We start from the raw sequence: 18,575 nt of genomic DNA, 5'->3' as shown, positions 1-18,575 counted from the left end.
TGCAACACGCCCAGATGAAAAAGGAGCTTCTTGTTCTTCAATTGACATTGCCCTGCCATAAAAGAGCAGGAGAATATAAAACAGTTCCTTGTCAGATAGTCTGTCAGAGCTCCCTGTCACCTCTCAGTTTAATTTCCATTTCACTCCCATTCTGACTGGAGCCGGGAGACAGCAGCTCTTTATGAATGGATAAGTTAAAGGTGTCCTTTAGGAGTGATGTGGCCATCCTACATGAAGTCTGTTCAGAAACTTAACAATAAGCCTTGTATCTACATACATACTGCAGATAGTCAATTAATGCACTTATTCCTTTTATTTCAAAAATGAACAAATTAAGTGTATATATATTGTGGCACTCGGGGGGAGGCGGGGAGAGGGGGACGTGATTGACAGCCCATCCCAATATTCTTAACGACCAGTGCTACTTATTGTTCTTCTGTTAAGATGCTTTTGTCGGATTATGATGGGATGTTCCAGTTCATTTATTGTTACATTTCAGCTTGGGTTATACGGTTATTTGCTTGTGTGTTTGTGGGTCACTCTGTCACCAGGGGTGTGTAATAATCACCTCTCCCTTGTTTATGAGGCTGAGTGGGTTCTGCCCACTGTCTGGTTTTGATTTTGTTGCAATAAAAACCGCTGATGAGTTAAACGAGCTTTTCTAGTCTGTCATCATGAACTGAATGCTCGTCACATTGATGTCAGGACTGGAATTAGAAATTGGCGGCATGATTGAAGAGCTATGATGTCAGATCGACTGCCCTAAAACCCAAGGAATAAGTAGTCAAGGGACTGAGAAGCCTCGGCTGTGCTCCCAAAGACGGGTCGCTGAACTGGAGGGAGGGCCTGGAAACTGAGCATCAGGCTTTCCCAGGGAAACCCAATGGAGTGAGTGAACCCAGGCTCCCCAACTCAGGGGATTCAGCGAAGCGCATCACCCAGTTCCCTTGTGACTCCCACCAGGGAATGGAAGACTTTCACAATATCTTTCAAAACTGAATCAAAGTCAAAGTCAAAAGCCAAGTTTACTGTCAAATGCAAAAGTGCAAATATGCACAGGAGCAACGTAAAACTTACCTTCTGCAGCATCACAGCATCATAAAAGTAGCATTCACAAGAAAAACAAATAAAACAAAAATTAAACACACACAAAATGCTGGAGGAACTCAGAAGTCAGGCCTGACTTGTTGCATTCTTCCAGCATTTTGTGTATGTTGCTGTAAGCTAATACCATATGCAGAAATATGTGTTCATAAATTATGCACAATTTTTACAATAAAGAACACAGTTAAAATAAAGTTTATGATAATGCAAAGGTATTGAAGTGGTTGTAGTGTTGCCAAAGTGTGGTTGATTCAAAGACGAAAGGTTGAAGGAAGTAGCTGTTGTTGTGCCGGGTGATCAGGTTTCTGAATCTCCTGCCTGAAGGTAGCTGCAGGAGTAAGGATCCAGATCGTGAGAATGTTTAATGATGGATGTTGCCTTCTTGAGACAGCGCCTCCTGTAGGTGATGGGCAAAGAATGTAATATGAACGTTGACGTTGACGTTTAGTTGTGTGTTTCTGCCTTCACTGAAGTTTGTTCAGTTGATAGCTGTATTGTTGCTATTTGTTTGTACAAGCGATGACACAAGACAGCCCACGCATTCTATAAAATCCTTGACTTATTACTTCTTGTAATTTGTTTTGAGTGAGTTTTACCTACATGAAATGGGAGACTAGATATAAAAACATCGACATCTTCAAAAAGGGTATTAAATTTTGTATACATCCATCATAGACACTGAGATGTATCTTTAATATTATCACCTTACTATCAGAGATGAAGGGACTAAAGAAAGTGTTTGTAGCCTATTTTAGGAGCTCACATTTTAATAGGTTAAAGTATTGTGCGATTGGAATAACACGCATTAACGCTGGAAGAACTCAGCAAGCCAAACAGAATCTGTAGAGGGGAATAAGCAGTCGACATTTTGGGGTGAGACCGGGCATCAGGACTCAGCATGAAACATTGATGCTTTACTCCCCTCCATCAATGCTGCTTGACTTGCTGAGTTCATCCAGCATTTTATGTGCGTTACTCAGTAGTCTCTGCAGTCTCTTGTGTTTATGCAATCGGTCTTGAGTTCTTTGTAAAATACCTTCCCTCTGAAGTCTACTTGAATTTGAAAACCTTTCTTTGTTGTAAAACAGGATCACACGGAAAGAATACACTTGGAAAGGTTGCAGACTAAATACATTATTCAGATTTTTTGAATGTTGGGAAAAACTTCCTGCTGAACAAAAATAGCTTTTTTGTGCTACGTGCAAAAAATGCTTGCCATTAATCAGCAATATAGTGGTTTTCACATGTTGAGCTCCACTTGTGAATTTTATTGTATTGACTTCAATGAAAAAGATTACCACAAGCTTAGTTCAAGGCACATGCAATATCACACATTCAGTGCATGTAATAGAAAGTATATTTACTTCATGTGAAATGGATCTGAATGGTTTCACAATGGAAAAACTCAACAGTATATATTTGGAATAGAAAGCAGCAATGCCTTACCCATTTAAAAAATAATTGATTTTATTTCTGGTGACAAAAGCTAATTATTGGTATTGTGCTAGTCTTTATGCAGTTCATGACAGCTCCAAAATAGAATAAGTTATTACTTTGAGTCTGCGTTCACTGTGGAAAAATTTTAATCTTAATTACTGGAAAATCCAATTGTCCATTGTGGCATATTTCACCATTTCCTCTGGACTATCCACACAAAAAATTGGATATTTAGCACAGTTTCAAAGAAGTGGGAAAATTGAATTAGATCTGGATGATGGGGTGGTAAATATATACATAAATGATCTGGATGATGGGGTGGTAAATTGGATTAGTAAGTATGCCGATGATACTAAGGTAGGAGGTGTTGTGGATAATGAGGTGGGTTTTCAAAGCTTGCGGGGAGATTTATGCCAGTTAGAAGAATGGGCTGAACGTTGGCAGATGGAGTTTAATGCTGAGAAGTGTGAGGTTCTACAATTTGGCAGGAATAATCCAAATAGAACATACAGAGTAAATGGCAGGGCATTGAGGAATGCAGTGGAACAGAGAGATCTAGGAATAACAGTGCATAGTTCCCTGAAGGTGGTCTCATGTAGATAGAGTGGTAAAGAAGGCTTTTGGAACGCTGGCCTTTATAAATCAGAGCATTGAGTACAGAAGTTGGGATGTAATGTTAAAATTGTACAAGGCATTGGTAAGGCCAAATTTGGAATATTGTGTACAGTTCTGGTCACCGAATTATAGGAAAGATATCAATAGAGAGAGTGCAGAGACGATTTACTAGGATGTTACCTGGGTTTCAGTACTTAAGTTACAGAGAAAGGTTGAATAAGTTAGGTCTCTATTCATTGGAGCGTAGAAGGTTGAGGGGGGATTTGATCAAGGTATTTAAAATTTTGAGAGGGATAGATAGAGTTGACGTGAATAGGCTGTTTCCATTGAGAGTAGGGGAGATTCAAACGAGAGGACATGATTTGAGAGTTGGGGGCAGAAGTTTAAGGGAAACACGAGGGGGTATTTCTTTACTCAGAGAGTGATAGCCGTGTGGAATGAGGTTCCTGTAGAAGTAGTAGAGGCCAGTTCAGTTGTGTCATTTGAGGTAAAATTGGATAGGTATATGGACAGGAAAGGAGTGGAGGGTTATGGGCTGAGTGCGGGTAGGTGGGACTACGTGAGATTAAGAGTTCGGCACGGACTAGGAGGGCCGAGATGGCCTGTTTCCGTGCTGTGATTGTTATATGGTTATATGTTATATGATTTGACCAAGCAATACCCGAGAGGCTGAAGGTGAATAAATCAGTGAAGTCTAAAGTACAGTGGTTACAGATGACGACAGAAGGATTTAATTTTATCTCTGATAACCATAAGTTAGCTGTCTCATAAATGGTACAGAAAGAAACAAAACAAAATAATTTCTTACTGTACAGTAAACTCATTGTTAGATTGAGAGAAGGTTCAAAGTCAATGAGTTGTAGTTTTGTAAACTCAGGGTTACAGTAATGCCTCAGTAATGAGCATATTACTCATCATGAGTTCGTAGAGTATTAAGGATAACTTGTTTAAAGGTGGAGTCCCCTGACAAGGGCAATCTGTTATAAATAGATGCTGCCATTTTTATGTTTCCCTGCAATACTTCAAAAATGCTAATTCATTTTGATAATTGGGCATTTGTACATCTTAACATGCATACTGAAGATAAGTGTAGATTTTTCTTAAATGTGGAGCAAGAAAATTTTTCATATCTCTACTTTTGGAAAATAGTAATTTTTTTACTCAATCACTGCTTCATTACACTTCTCTTTTGAAAAAAAAAAATCTCATGTTAGCTAATATTCTCACAAAATAATGACTAAAAGCTTTGATTCAAGTCTTAACCAGGAAGTTGGATCCATCGTTGCTATCCTGGGCCCAATATATAAATGCAATTACAAATAAGCCAGAATTTGGCTATATTTTCATTAGGAGTTTGAAGAGACTTGGTATGTCAGCAAAGACTCTTGCAAATTTCTACAGATGTACCTGAAGAGGATTCAAACTGGTTGCATCACCATCTGGTTTGGAGGGGCCACTGCACAGGATCAGAAAAAGCTGCAGAAAGTTACAAATTCAGCCAGCTCCATCATGGGCTCTAGTCTTGCCAGCATCAAGGGCACCTTCAAAAGCTGATACCTCAAAAAGACAGCATCCATCATTAAGGACTCCGGTCATCCAGGACATAACCTCTTCTCATTGCTACAAGAAGGAGGTACAGGAGCATGAAGACACATACTCAATGTTTTAGGAACAGCTTCTTCCCCACTGCCATCAGATTTCTGATGGGCAATGAACCTATCTACACTACTTCACAATTTTTTTGCCTTCTTTTATTATATTAATTTAATTTATATATTTTTCTTATTGTAATTTATAGTTTCTTTTTTATTATGTATTGCAATGTACTGCTGCCACACGATGACATTTTCATGGCATATAACAGTGATATTAAACCTAATTCTGATTCTGCTTCTGATTTTCTGCATAAAGGTTCATTAGACCTTGAAAAGTTTCCTTACCAGTTTTTTTAACATAAGTTCACAGCTAAAGGAAATGGTCTACAACCTCATAAAGACAAAAATGAAAGAATAAGACAGCAAAATAACTCCTAAGTACAACTCTTTGTTTTGACACCTATTAGAAATGAATAGTGTCAACAATTGAAATTTGCAGACTCTGGCGTGGGCAGGATAGTCACTTGTAAGTTTAATATGTAGAGTAAGTTTCATACACAGATTTGAGAACCCCAGGAATCCAGTGCAAAACTGATCAGCTATTCAATAAAACAAGCATTTCTTATGCACCCTCCAGTTACTTTGGCATCAAATTCAAAGGGAGAAAAGAGATTTCAACCAGGAGTTCATTCTTGAGTAGGAAAAAATAAAATATGCTCCAGGAGAGTGTAATTCATGGAATTTGGTCATTACTTTTCAAATCTTTACTGACAGTTCAGCTGATTACATCAACTAAAGATGAATGAATAGCCTTATCTACCAACAAAATACCTTAAATATCGTTCTTCTTTGTCTTCTTAGGTAGTTCTTCGTAATTGAAGATAACAGGGGCAGAGGAGTGGCCATGGGATTGCTTCAGCTGTACATGCTTTGAATATGCTCTCTTTGACCATTAAAACATGAACAGAGCATCACAAGCTTCCACAGCCCATGATGATCCTGTGATTTCAGTCTCTGATGGTGATGTGAGAGCAGCCTTCAGGAGGGTAAACCCATGAAAAGCATCTGGCCCAGAAGCGCTTCCAGGCCAAGTAGCAAAGACCTATGCTGATCAACTGCCTGCAGTGTTCACTGAGGTCTTACCCTCTCATTTCAGCAGTCTGAGGTACCCACCTGCTTCAAGCAGACTTCACTTAAACCATTGCCCAAGAAGAATGTGATAACCTGCCTCAGTGACCATCAATCGGTTGCACCTACATCCACAGTGATGAAGTGATTTGAGGGGTTAGTGATGAAACATTACAACTCTTGTCTGAGAAGTGACTTGGATCTGCTCCAGTTTGTCTACTGAAGCACAGGTCCATATTAGGTGCCATCTCATTGTCCCTTCACTCAACTCTGGAACATCTGGACAGCAAAGATGCAAACACCAGGATGCTCTTTATCAACTACAGCTCAGCATTTAATACCATTGTTGCCTCAAAACTAATCAATAAGCTCCAAGACCTTGGTCTCAATAGCTCATTGTGCAATTGGATTCTTGCCTTCCTCATTTGTAGACCCCAGTCAGTTCAGATTGACAGCAACATCTTCTCTACAATCTCCATCAGCCCAGGTGCACCCCAAGGCTGTGCTTAGCCTCATGCCCTCTTCGCTTTACACTTATGACTGTGTGGCTAAGCACAACTCCAATGCCATTTTCAGCATATTGGAGAGAGGTCGAAAATCTGTCTGAGTGGTGCCACAGCAACAACCTCTCGCTCAATGTCAGCAAGATCAAGAAGCTGATTATTGACTTCAGAAGGAAGAAACCTGAGGTCCATGAGCCAGTCCTTATCAGGGGATCAGGGGTGGAGAGAGTCAGCAGTTTTAAATTCCTCAGTGTTATAATTTCAGAGGATCTGAGCTAGTTCCAGCATACAAGTACAATTACCAAGAAAGGACAACAACGCCTCTACTTCCTGAGGAGTTTGCAAAGATTCGGCATGATATCTAAAACTTCGACAAACTTCTATAGATGTGCAGTGGAGAGTATATTGACTGGCTGCATCACAGCCTGGTATGGAAACACCACTGCTCTTGAATGGAAAATTCTGTAAAAATAGTGGATATGGCCCAGTCCATTACAGGTAAAGCCCTCCCCACCATTGAGCACATTTACATGAAACATTGTCACAGGAAAGCAGCATCCAGCATCAGGGATCCCCACAACCCAGATCATGCTCTCTTCTCACTGTTACCATCAAGAAGAAAGTATAGGAGCCTCAGGATCCACACCACCAGATTCAGGAACAGTTATTACTCCTCAGCAGGGTCTTGAACCATAGGGGATGACTTCACTCACCCCATCTTTGAAATGTTCCCACAACCCATGGATTCACTTTCAAATACTCTTCACCTTGTGTTCTCATTATTTATTGCCTATTGATTTATTATTATTACTTTGTCTTTCTTTGCATTTACAAGTTTGTTCCCTTTTGCACACTGGTTGGGTTTGTCTGTCTTGTGTGTGGTTTTCAATGATCATGTGTTGCTTCTGTGCATTTACTGCAAAAAGTGAATCTCAGGGTTGTATGTGGTGACATATATGTACTTTGATGAATAATTTACTTCGAACTTTGAGCATTGAGACCAATGTGAGCATTGCCATTCCTCTTTTAACAATGTATGTGACTATTTTACATCTAATAGGTTACAACAGTTTGTCAAGTTTCTCCCACAGCAATTCCAAATTCTGTAGACAGTATTAGCAAGCATATAAATGTAATCTCCAAGTTCTCTTCCTTTTATGCCCTGACATTCATTATCTCTGTTCCAAAATCCTAAAACTCCTGGCTTAACATCGGTTTGTGTCTGACATCATCACAAACACTACGGTTCCTTTTCCAGTGAAGGTAGACGTAAAATCAAAATTCAAAAGCCGAAGATGGAGGTAATCTAAAATAAAAACTGAAAATTCTTGAGGCACTCAACTCATCAGGTGGCATCTGTGGAGAGAGAAATGGTGGTAACATTTCAGGTTGATGACTTTCATTGGAATTAGTTAATTGAGATGACAAACATGTTTTAATATGCTTTAGTTTATGAAAAGGAAAATGTATTTGACAAATTTATTAAAGTCCCTTGAGGATGTGTAGTAAACTGAATGGATAAATGAATGACAAACACAAGGAAATCTGCAGATGCTGGAAATTCAGGCAACACACACAAGATGCTGGTGGAACACAGCAGGCCAGGCAGCATCAATAGGGAGAAGCACTGTCGACGTTTCGGGCTGAGACCCTTTGTCAGGACTAACTGAAAGGAAAGATAGTAAGAGATTTGAAAGTAGGAGGGGCACTTTCAGATCTACTTTCAAATCAATGAAAACTAAATGGGATGAATGGATTTTTTTTGGATTGGCAGTCAGTAATTGGTGGTATGCCACTGGTAGCAGTGCTGAGTCTTAATAATATCTTAATAATATTTATATTAATGACCTAGATAAAGGCATAATGTTACTCTAGACGAATATGCTGATCCAAAGTGACAGGAGGACAGCAAGAGCTTGCAAAGGGATAGTGATAGGTTAAATAATGGGCAAAAGTTTGGCAAGTAAGAAGGCTAATGGAACGTTAATAAGTTAATTGAGCACAAGGATGCACAGTAATTGGGTGGTGTGGCTTGTTGGGCCAGAAGAGCCTTTTCCCATGTTGTATCTCTAAATAATAAAAAGTATTAATAAATATTTAATAATAAATAAATAAGTTTCTGAACACAAGCATCTGGGCAATCTGAAATAAAATAAACACTCAGTAGGTCTGGTGGCAAATGTGGAGTGAGAACAACTAAATTAATGTTACAAGTTGACTATCTTGCATTAGAACTGGCCAGTACAGGCACAAACTGGAAAAGCTGGCTAGTTGAAACTATCAAACTCAATATTGAGTTCTGAGAACTACAAGGTGCCCAGAAAGAAGGCTGTTTCCTGAATGAAAGGCTTCCTTTAGACAGAGTAGGAGACAATATACAGTGACTCTGTATATTGTCAATTAAACTATTTTTTCCCAAATTAATTCTGATGAAATGTCACTGGCCTAAAATATTAACTTTCCTACCCTCATTATAGATGCTGCCTGACTTTCTGAATATTTCTGTCATTTTCGGTTTCAATATCAATGATGACACCCATTGAGAATTAAATTGAGAAAGTAGTTCCAGTAATTACAATTAAATTTGCATGACAAGGACTCGCTGTCATTCATTCATCACCATTGGTTTCTTCATTCCCTCCACTAAATTTGTCAGTATAAACCACAGAATAAGTATCTGCACAAAGGAGCGGAGGATGCCTCTGTGTACTTTGTACGACAGCAGAAACTCTTCGAACTGAATTATAGCAAATCCCATTCTGATGTTAGGCTGCAGGGGAGAACTGAGTTGTGGCACAACCTCTATTGCTATTTTTACTTAGGAGATTTGCTGTACCTTGATGTTAGACCTTCTTTTAGGGTAAATTCTTTTCATATCAGCACATCATTTTTTCATGTCAGCACATGAAAACATTTTTCCTTTCATGTCAGAGCCCTTGAGATCACTGTCCACTGTTCATTGGTTAAGGCACATTTAGCTTCAGGTCAGAAACGAGCTTGTTCATTTACTTTATTTCTTCCATTGTTTTCTTCCAGCAGACTGCTCACAATATGATCTTCCAATCATACCCACTGTGTACTGTTCCACTCAGTCCAACTGCATATTGTTCTCATCAATCCTACTCTGTGCTGCCCCAATGCTCTCACGCTCTGCTATTAAAGTCCTTTCAAGTAGATATGGTTCTAGTTCCTCCCACGTTATGTTCTAAAACTCTGCTTTCCCAATCACGTACACACCATCTGCAGTTCCAGTCACTCACGCAATCTGCTGTTACATCATGTAAACAGCACTTCTTTCTGCTACAGCCTTTACATTCCCTCTTGCTGGAATCGTGTGAACATTGCGGGCACCTTACAATAATTGATAAATTCTTTGGTGTACTCCTACATGATGGAGCACGTATTGTGAGTTAACCTGAGGCCTGGTTCTTTGAAGAAGTATAAGTGTAGAAGCTCATCATAGTAATCACCCTACTAGGCACAAATAGAGGTCAGCTTTCCTTTGTCACATGTACATTGAAGCAGACAATAACATGTGTTGTTTGCATCATTTACATCAGCAAGGATTGTACTGGGAAGTCCACAAGTGTCACCATGCTTCTGACTTCAACACAGCATGCCCACAATTTACTAAACCTAACCTGTACGTCTTTGGAATGTGTGAGTAAACTGAGCACCCAGGTCACGGGGGACTGTACAAACTCTTTACAGGCAGTGGCAGGAATCGAGCCCCAGCCTTACAGCTGCATGCTGTAAAGTGTTACCATGCCACCCTAATGTGAGAAGAACACCAGCAATAATAACCAGAGTATAGTTCATTGAATGCAGGTTTCACCTCCACCTGAAGTGAGATGTAGTTTGCTTTCAGGATAGTTGAAGAAAACTCCCGCTGCAGATAGTATGGGTGATATTTCGTTGTTAGATGTTCCAAGATAGGTGAGCAGGAGCATGCCTAAACATCTTGCAATATTGGTTAATAAGGGAAACCCATCCATCTCTAACTTTGCTCAAGAACACAATGGGGTCCACCTGGTGAATTGTGTGGGCAGTCATATGAGGCAGGGGTAAGGCATACGTTGGTGATATTTTGCACACAACAGTCCTTCAGTTCTCTTTGCTAGGTCAGTCTCATCAACTTTGTTCTCAATAGCTTGTAATATGCTGGGAGGGGGCTTGAACTCACAATTTTTCGGCTTAACCTGCAGCCCAGCCTCCTACTTCACTGCTGAGGAAAGTGGCTGTGTCTATTTGATACTGGAAGTCCTGGAATGGAGTCACCCAAATTGGAAGTTAGTCCTGATGCAGGGTCTCAGCCCGAAACGTCGACAGCGCTTCTCCCTATAGATGCTGCCTGGCTTGCTGTGTTCTACCAGCATTTTGTGTGTGTTGTTGAATTTCCAGCATCTGCAGATTTCCTCATGTTGGAAGTTAATTAGCTGCTTAGGGACTGCCTAAGTGAGTATGTCACTACCATTATGGATTTTATCAACAAGTGCATTGTGGATATTTTTAACCTCAGCTGTATCAATCTGAAGATCCCAACTTGTGTTAAGAAAGTCACTGCTACACCAGTACCTGTGCCTTAATTCTACTACCCAGCGGCTCTGAGATCTAGCATCATGAAGTGCTTTAAGAGGCTGGTCATGGCACACATTAACTCCATCCTCCCAGTCAACCCCAACACACACTTATTCTCCTATCGCTGAAACAGGTTGATGGCTCCTGCCATTTTTCTGAGCTTTGGAGCATCTGGACAGTAAAGTAATTTACATTAGACTGTTATTTATTGATTACAGTCCACCTACAATAATATAATTTCAAGAAAAGTCAGCAGCAATCTCCAAGACCCGCAAGCTAACACCTCCTTCTGCAAATGGATCCTTGACTTTCCAACCAACAGACAGCAATCAGTTAAGGATGGGCAGCAACATCTCTGCCATGATTACTCTTAGTACACGTACTCTTTAATGTTGCATCCTCAGACCTCCCACTTTACCCTGTACTCTCAACACTGCAAGGCCAGGTTCTGCTCCAATTCCAACCCTGACATCATCAACCCTGGACGTTCTCTCTTCACCCCTCTCCTACAAGCACAAGATACAAAAACCTGAAAGTAATCTCAAGGGTAACGCCTATCCCACTGTTATAGAGTATTGAATAGTTCCTTAGTACAATAAGATGGACTTGTTATGGTCTTGCTCCTTGTTGTCTTCCTGCATTGCAATTTCTCTGTAGCCATGACACTTTGTTCTGCATTCCTTTAGCTCGTACTATCTCAATGTATTGTATAATGAATTGATTTGTTTCACCAGTATGCTTTTCAATAGAAATCTGTACAAGTGATCATAACAGGCCAAGTCAAATAATAAACTAATTTCTATTTTCTGAAATAATGATTATAAGGGAGCTCTTGATATATACTGTATCTGTAGGTGCTTCTACTAAGATGCATACAAACATTGCTGCGCCTTGAACTCAGATGGTTTATTTTAATTTTGGTAGTTCCTGGAAGGAAAAATTGACCTTTTGAGTTATCTTCTCGTTTAAAACTCTGCACATTGCTGTATAACATTAACTATCAAGCACAGGCTCCAGTTAAGGGACATGCTTGAATTCAATTTTGTTAGCAGTATTTAAATTGATTTCATCTGCCTCAATGAAGCAGTTGGCAGATAAACTAATCACTGTGGAACTGAGCTTATAAAACCAAGAGATTGCCAAGGGTAAAGTGCAATTAATATTGAATTAGCTCATCTGCTGCAGTCACTATAAGGCCCCAATTTGTTTCAGGTCGTCTCGATAGCACACTACCCTTTCAATGGAAATCAATGGAAACTCTTAAGGAATGGCGTAAAGGGTTGCAAGGAAGAGAGCTACAAAATAACATTGCATCTAATATAACAAAATCTCATGTTTCACATTAAGAACTTAAACATGTGATTTGTTACTCATTTAAGTTGAATAAAACCTACAGTATCTTTTGGAATCAAATACAATGAGATTATATTGTTGGTGTAATTATATATATGGCAAACAGATGAATACATGTGCACCATTTGATGTGAATTCATTTGGGATTGAAAATCATACAGGAAGCAAAGTAAGCAGATCTGGGACTAATTTGCACTATGACTGATCACCTCCATATAAAATATTTGAATAACTCCATGTAACTCTATAAAATCATAAGGCATAGGAGAAGAACAAGAACTTTCGGCCTATTGAGTCTGCTCCACCATTCCATCCTGGCTGAACCATTATCCTCTCAACCCCAATCTACTGCTTTCTCCCCGTAACCTTTAACACCCTGAATAATCAAAAAACTATCAAGCTCTGTCTTAAATATAACCAATGTCCTGACCTCCACAGCCACCCGTGGCAACAAATTTCACAGATTCACCACCCTCTGGCTAAAGAAGTCTCTCCTCCACTCCTTCTAAATTCTCTATTCTGAGACTGTGCCCTCTGGTCCTTGACTCCACCACCACAGGAAACATTCTCTTCACTTTCACTCCATCCAGGCCAGGAGTTCCCAAACTGGGATCCACAGACCCCTCAGTTAACAGTTGGGAACCCCTGATCCATGTTTTTCAACAATTGATAAGTTTCAATGAAATCCCTCCTCATTCTTCTACTGTAAACTCCAGGGAGTAAAGTTCCAGAGCTATCAATCACTGTTCATATGATTACCCTGCTATTCCCAGAATCATTCCAGTGAACCTCCTCTGAACCCTCTCCTACTTCATCCCATCCTTTCTTAAATAAGAGGCCCAAATTAGCTTGCAATACTCCAAGTTAGGCCCCTCCAGTATCTTATAAAGCCTTAGCATTACATCCTTGCTTTTATATTCTAGTCTTCTTGAAGTTAATGCTAGCATTGCATTTTCCTTGCTCACTGCTGACTCAACCTGCAAATTAACCTTTAGGGAATTCTGCAAAATGACTCCCAAGACATTGTTAGCCTCATATTTTTGATCTTTCCTGTAATACCGTGGGCTCTCATCTTGTTAAGCAGCCTCATGTGCGGCACCTTGTCAAAGGCCCTCTGAAAATCCAAGTGCACAACATCATCCAATTATCCTTTGTCTATCCTTCTTGTTATTTCCTCAAAGAATTCTAACAGATCTGTCAGGCAAGATTTTCCCTTATGGAAACTGTGCTGACTTTGGCCTATTTTATCATGCACCGGCGAGTACTCCAAAACCACATCCTTAACAATTGACTCGAACATCTTCCCAACCACTGAGATCAGGCTAACTGGTCAATAATCTGCTTTCTTCTGCTCCCTCCCTTCTTGAAGAGTAGAGTGACATTTGCAATTTTCCAGTCCTTTCAAACTATTCTTGAATCTAATGATTCATGAAAGATCTTTAATAGTGCCTCCATAATCTCTTCAGCTACCTCTTTCAGAACCCTGGGGTTTAGTCTATTTGGTCCCGGTGACTTATCTATCTTCAGACATTTCAGTTTCCCAAGCATCTTCTCCACAGCAAGAACAACTGCAATCACTTCTGCCCCCTGACTCTCTCAAACTTCTGGCATAATGCTGGTATCTTTCACAGTGAAGGCTGAAGCAAAATATTTAAGTTCATCTGCTATGTCCTTGCCCCCCCCCCATTACTACCTCTTCAGTGTCATTTTCCAGTAGTCCAATATCTACTTTCACTTCCCTTTTACTCTCTATGTATCTGAAGAATCATTTGGTATTCCTTTTAATATTGTTAGCTAGGCTTCTTTAGTTGCCTTCTACTGGTTATAAAAGCTTCCCAATCCTCTAACTTTACACTATTTTTTGCTCTATTATATGTCCTCCCTTTCACTTTTATGTTGGCTATGATTTCCCTTGCCAGCCATGGTTGTGTCATCCTGCCTTTAGAATACTACTTCTTCTTGGTATATATCTATTCTGCACCTCCCTAATGGCTCCCAGCAACTCCAGTCATTGCTGCTCTATTGTCGTCCCTGCAGATGTCCCCTTCCAATTAACTTTGGCCAGCTCCTCTGTCATGACATTTTAATTCCTCTATTCCACTTTAATGTGTATACATCTGTCTTTAGCTTCGCCCTCTCAAATTGCAGGGTGTATTATAATCATATTATGATCATTCACTCCCAAGAGTTCCTTAACCGTAAGCTTCATAATCAAATCTGTTTCATTATTTAGCACCCAATCCAGATTAGCTGATCCCCCAATGGGTTCAATCACAAGATGCTCTAAAAAGTCATCTTGCAAGCATTCTACAAACTTTCTCTTTTCTATTCTACCTGCATATTGAAATCCTCCAATAACTATCATAATGTTGCCTTTTGATATCCCTTTTCTATCTCCTGTTGTAATTTATAGCCCACATCCTGGCTACTTTTTGAAGGCCTGTATATAATTCTCATCAGGGTCGTTTAACCTTTGCAGTTTCTTAACTCCATCTACAAGAATTCTATGCTTTCTGATCCTATGTCACCTTTTTCTAAGTATTTGATTCAATTTTTTACCAATGAAGCATGTAATCCCTCTGCCTACCTGCCTGTCCTTATGATATAATGTGTATCCTTGGATTTTAATCCCCCAATTATAACTTCCTTCAGCCATGACTGATACTTGCCAATCTCTAACTGTGCTACAAGATCATCTACTTTTTTCGTATACTGCGTACATTCAAATATAAAATGTTTCATCCTGTACCCATCACCCTTTTTGGTTTTGTCCCCTATTTAAACTGCAACTTATCCTACTGACTGTAATTTTGCCCTATCGTTTGCCTGTCCTTTCTGACAGTCTCACTACACACTGCAAAGGCTCGTAAACCATCAGCTCTATCACTCCAGTTCCCATCCCCCTGCCAAGCTAGTTTAAACCTTCCCCAAAAGCACTGGCAAACCTGCCTACAAGGATATTGGTCTCTCTCTTGTTTAAGAATAACCTGCCCCAGAAGAGATCTGGAAATCTGAAACTCTGCCCCTTGCATCAGTTACTCAGTCACACATTACTCTGCCAAATCATCTTATTTTTACCCTCAATGGCACATGTCACAAGCAACAATCCAGAGATTGCTAACCTGGAAGTCCTGCTTTTAAGCTTTCTACCTAGGTCCTTAAATCCTCTCTTCCAAACCTCCTTCGTCATTTATGAAAATCAAACTTTTTAAAATATTTCTGGCTTACACATAAAGGCAATAAACTTTCTGACTTCAACACAAATGCACATTAGTAAAATGTCTGCTTGTCATGATTTGTCACATCACGTAAACACAAAACAGTAGCTATTTTAATGATAAATTTAAATGACTAGTTTAATGGCTAGCTTTCACATTGTACAGACAAGAGTTGACAGCCTCCCCAATCATGGTGACTAAATGGCAAATAAATAAACTTTGCTGTCACATCACATATTCCAGTGAACTAGTTGGCATCAATTTTTGCAGAAATAATTTTTGTAAAAGGGATCGCAGTGCAGAAATACTCGTCTCTTCCCTAGGTTCATGATCTTTGAGGCTTGAGAAAAATGTACCTTGACCTCAGTCTCAGATTATAATGTGAACATTCAGATATTTAAAGGATTAATTAATCAAATGTGTTAAATAGAGTGTAGATCTTTATTTACATACTGACAGGCATTATAAGTGGAAAAATTTTCAGAGAGTCTTTTTTTGTGATGAGTTAATAATATGGAAGTTATTTCTAAATATTACTGGTGAAATTGGGGAAATTGTTTTGCTATTGTCACATGTAGAAAGTACAGATAAGAGCTTGTCTTGTATACCATCCATACAGTTAGGCAACACGGTAGCAGAGTGGTTAGCACACTGCTTTACAGTACAGCAGGTGACTCTGGTTCAATTCCCACTGCTGCCTTAAGGAGTTTGTATGTTCTCTTCGTAACTACGTGGGTGCTCCGGTTTTGACTCACTGTCCAAAGACATACCATTGGTCATTGTAAATTGCTATGTGATCATGCTAGGGTTAAATCAGGGAATTGTTGGGCGGTGCAGTTCAAAGAGCTGGCTGGGCCTATTCTGCACCCTATCTCAATAAGTAAGTAAGTAAATTATGGCAGTGTATTGAGCAATTCAAGGTAAACAATAAGGAAGAGCTGAATTAAGTGTATACAGTGCTGAAAAAGTGCAGTTAGGTTGGTAGTAAGGTGCAAGGTTAAAAAGACGTAGATTGTAAGGTCAAAAGTCTATCGTACCATAGTAAGGAACCATTTAATAGTTTTATAACAACAGGATGGAACCTATCCATAAACCAGGCAGGACACGTTTCCAAGCTTTTATATCGTCTGCTCTGAGGGAGGTGGGTGTTTTAATTATGCTGCCTGCTTTACTAAGGCAGTGAGAATTATAGACAAGAGCCCACGGACGGGAGGCCGGATTCCATGATGAGCTGAACTTTGTCCACAACTCTCAGCAGTTTCATGCAGCCATGGGCAGAGCGGTTGCCGCATAAAGCTGTGATGCATCCCGATAGAGTGCTTTCAGTGGTACATCGATAAAAATCGTTGAGGGTCAAAGGAGGCATGCCAAACTCTTTTTAGCCTCCTGATGAAGTAGAGACGTTGGTGAGCTTTTATAACCATAGAGACAACATGGTGGGATCAAGGCAAGCTAGTTGCTCAGTTTGTGACATCAAATGTGCTGAGCATTTTATTATTCATTTTGTTGTAAAAACCCATCTCCATCTAATGACTTTGATGTAGGAAAAACACCTCAAAGTGCTTTGCAAGAGTGACATAAAATAATCAGTGGTGTGATTACATTCTGGGATGAGCAGAAGGGCAGATGTCAGTAATTAGATGTCATCTAATTCTAGATGAGTACTGACATTCCAGAGGATGGCAGTACTGGAGAAAATTACGGAGACAGGAAATGATAATGTTATTGAAACTGATGATAAATCAGAGGCACTGCTGTAACTCAACCTACTGCAGGCCAGGGAACATAGAATGACTGGGATTTGGTGCGGATCTGGATACTTTGCATCTAGTACCATTGGTAGAACTGATCTTTAGTGTCTAGCCCTAGTTAACTTGAAAAGGAAGCATGATCTTTGAGATTTGAGAAAAGTGTGTCTTGAACTTACTCAGATTGTAAAGTGAACCTTCAGATATTTAAAGGATTAATGAATTGAGTGTGTTAAACTGGAGAGTAGATTTTTATCTGCATACTGGCAGGCATTACAAGTGGACACATTTTCAGTATGTCTTTTGTTTTGTGATTGAGTTAATATGGAAGTTATTTCTAAATATTACTGGAGAAATTGGGGAAGTCGTTTTGTTATTGTCACATGTACCAAAATACAGGGAAGAGCTTGTCTTGCATACCATCCATACAGATGGGCAGTGTTTAGCACAATGCTTTACAGTACAGGCAACTCTGGTTCAATTCCCGCTGCCGCCTACAAGGAGTTTGTATGTTCTCCCTGTGACTGCCTCCATGCTGTGAAGTTGCTCTTACAAAATACAAACAAATAAACTCTGGCAAAGTACAGAATGCCGTTGTTAGGGATAAAATGTTCATCTTGTCTTCTCTTTCTGTAAGTATTTGCTTGTTATATTATGACTGTTAGATTTTAGTGTCTGATGATCAAAAAGATAGTGGGTCAAAATTTGTTTGCTTAAGACAATGCTTGATGGTTAAGACAACACAACTTGTTCAAATGGAATAAAATAGTTGTGGTAACTTCTACTTTACAAAAGATCACTCGACAATTTTATGGCCAAAAGAACATCTTTATCTGGGACGGCAAATGATATTTACAATACAGAGGCTTCCAGGTACCTCATGCGGCATGGGTGGTGGAACTATATACAATGCATACTGGAAGTAAAAACCCCACCAACCACGGATCCTGCCTCTTGTTACCAACAGCTTCTCGATTAGTATTAACTTACTTTTAATAATACTCACATTACAACACTTATTCCCCTTTAAAATCCAACATAGAAAAATCCAAATACAGAAGAACTGGGAAATAAAAACAATAGTATCATTAGCAACAGGTTACCAATACAAAAACACCTAAAAAACATGGCAAATTCAACATTCAATCTAGCCACAAAAGAAACTATCCAATCAAAGATTCAGTCTGTCAGGAGGTTTGAGAGGGCGCTGTGATCTACGCACTACCCCTGGTGACCCAGCAGGCACCGCTGGTGAGCTCTGTTGTTGGAGACATGAGAGGGGTCTGTGTGTCTGTG

At 39.6% G+C, this 18,575-nt stretch overlaps 1 pseudogene; it reads right to left on the bottom strand.

Moving 5' to 3' along the window:
• LOC132405085 (uncharacterized protein K02A2.6-like) overlaps positions 1-18,575 on the bottom strand; it is an 89,728-nt pseudogene that overhangs the window by 64,440 nt on the left and 6,713 nt on the right.

The sequence above is a fragment of the Hypanus sabinus genome, chromosome 14 (genome assembly GCF_030144855.1).
Source record: "Hypanus sabinus isolate sHypSab1 chromosome 14, sHypSab1.hap1, whole genome shotgun sequence".
Taxonomy (NCBI): domain Eukaryota; kingdom Metazoa; phylum Chordata; class Chondrichthyes; order Myliobatiformes; family Dasyatidae; genus Hypanus; species Hypanus sabinus.
Note: the sequence above shows the minus strand (reverse complement) of the source record. Positions and strands in the feature narration are given on the sequence as shown.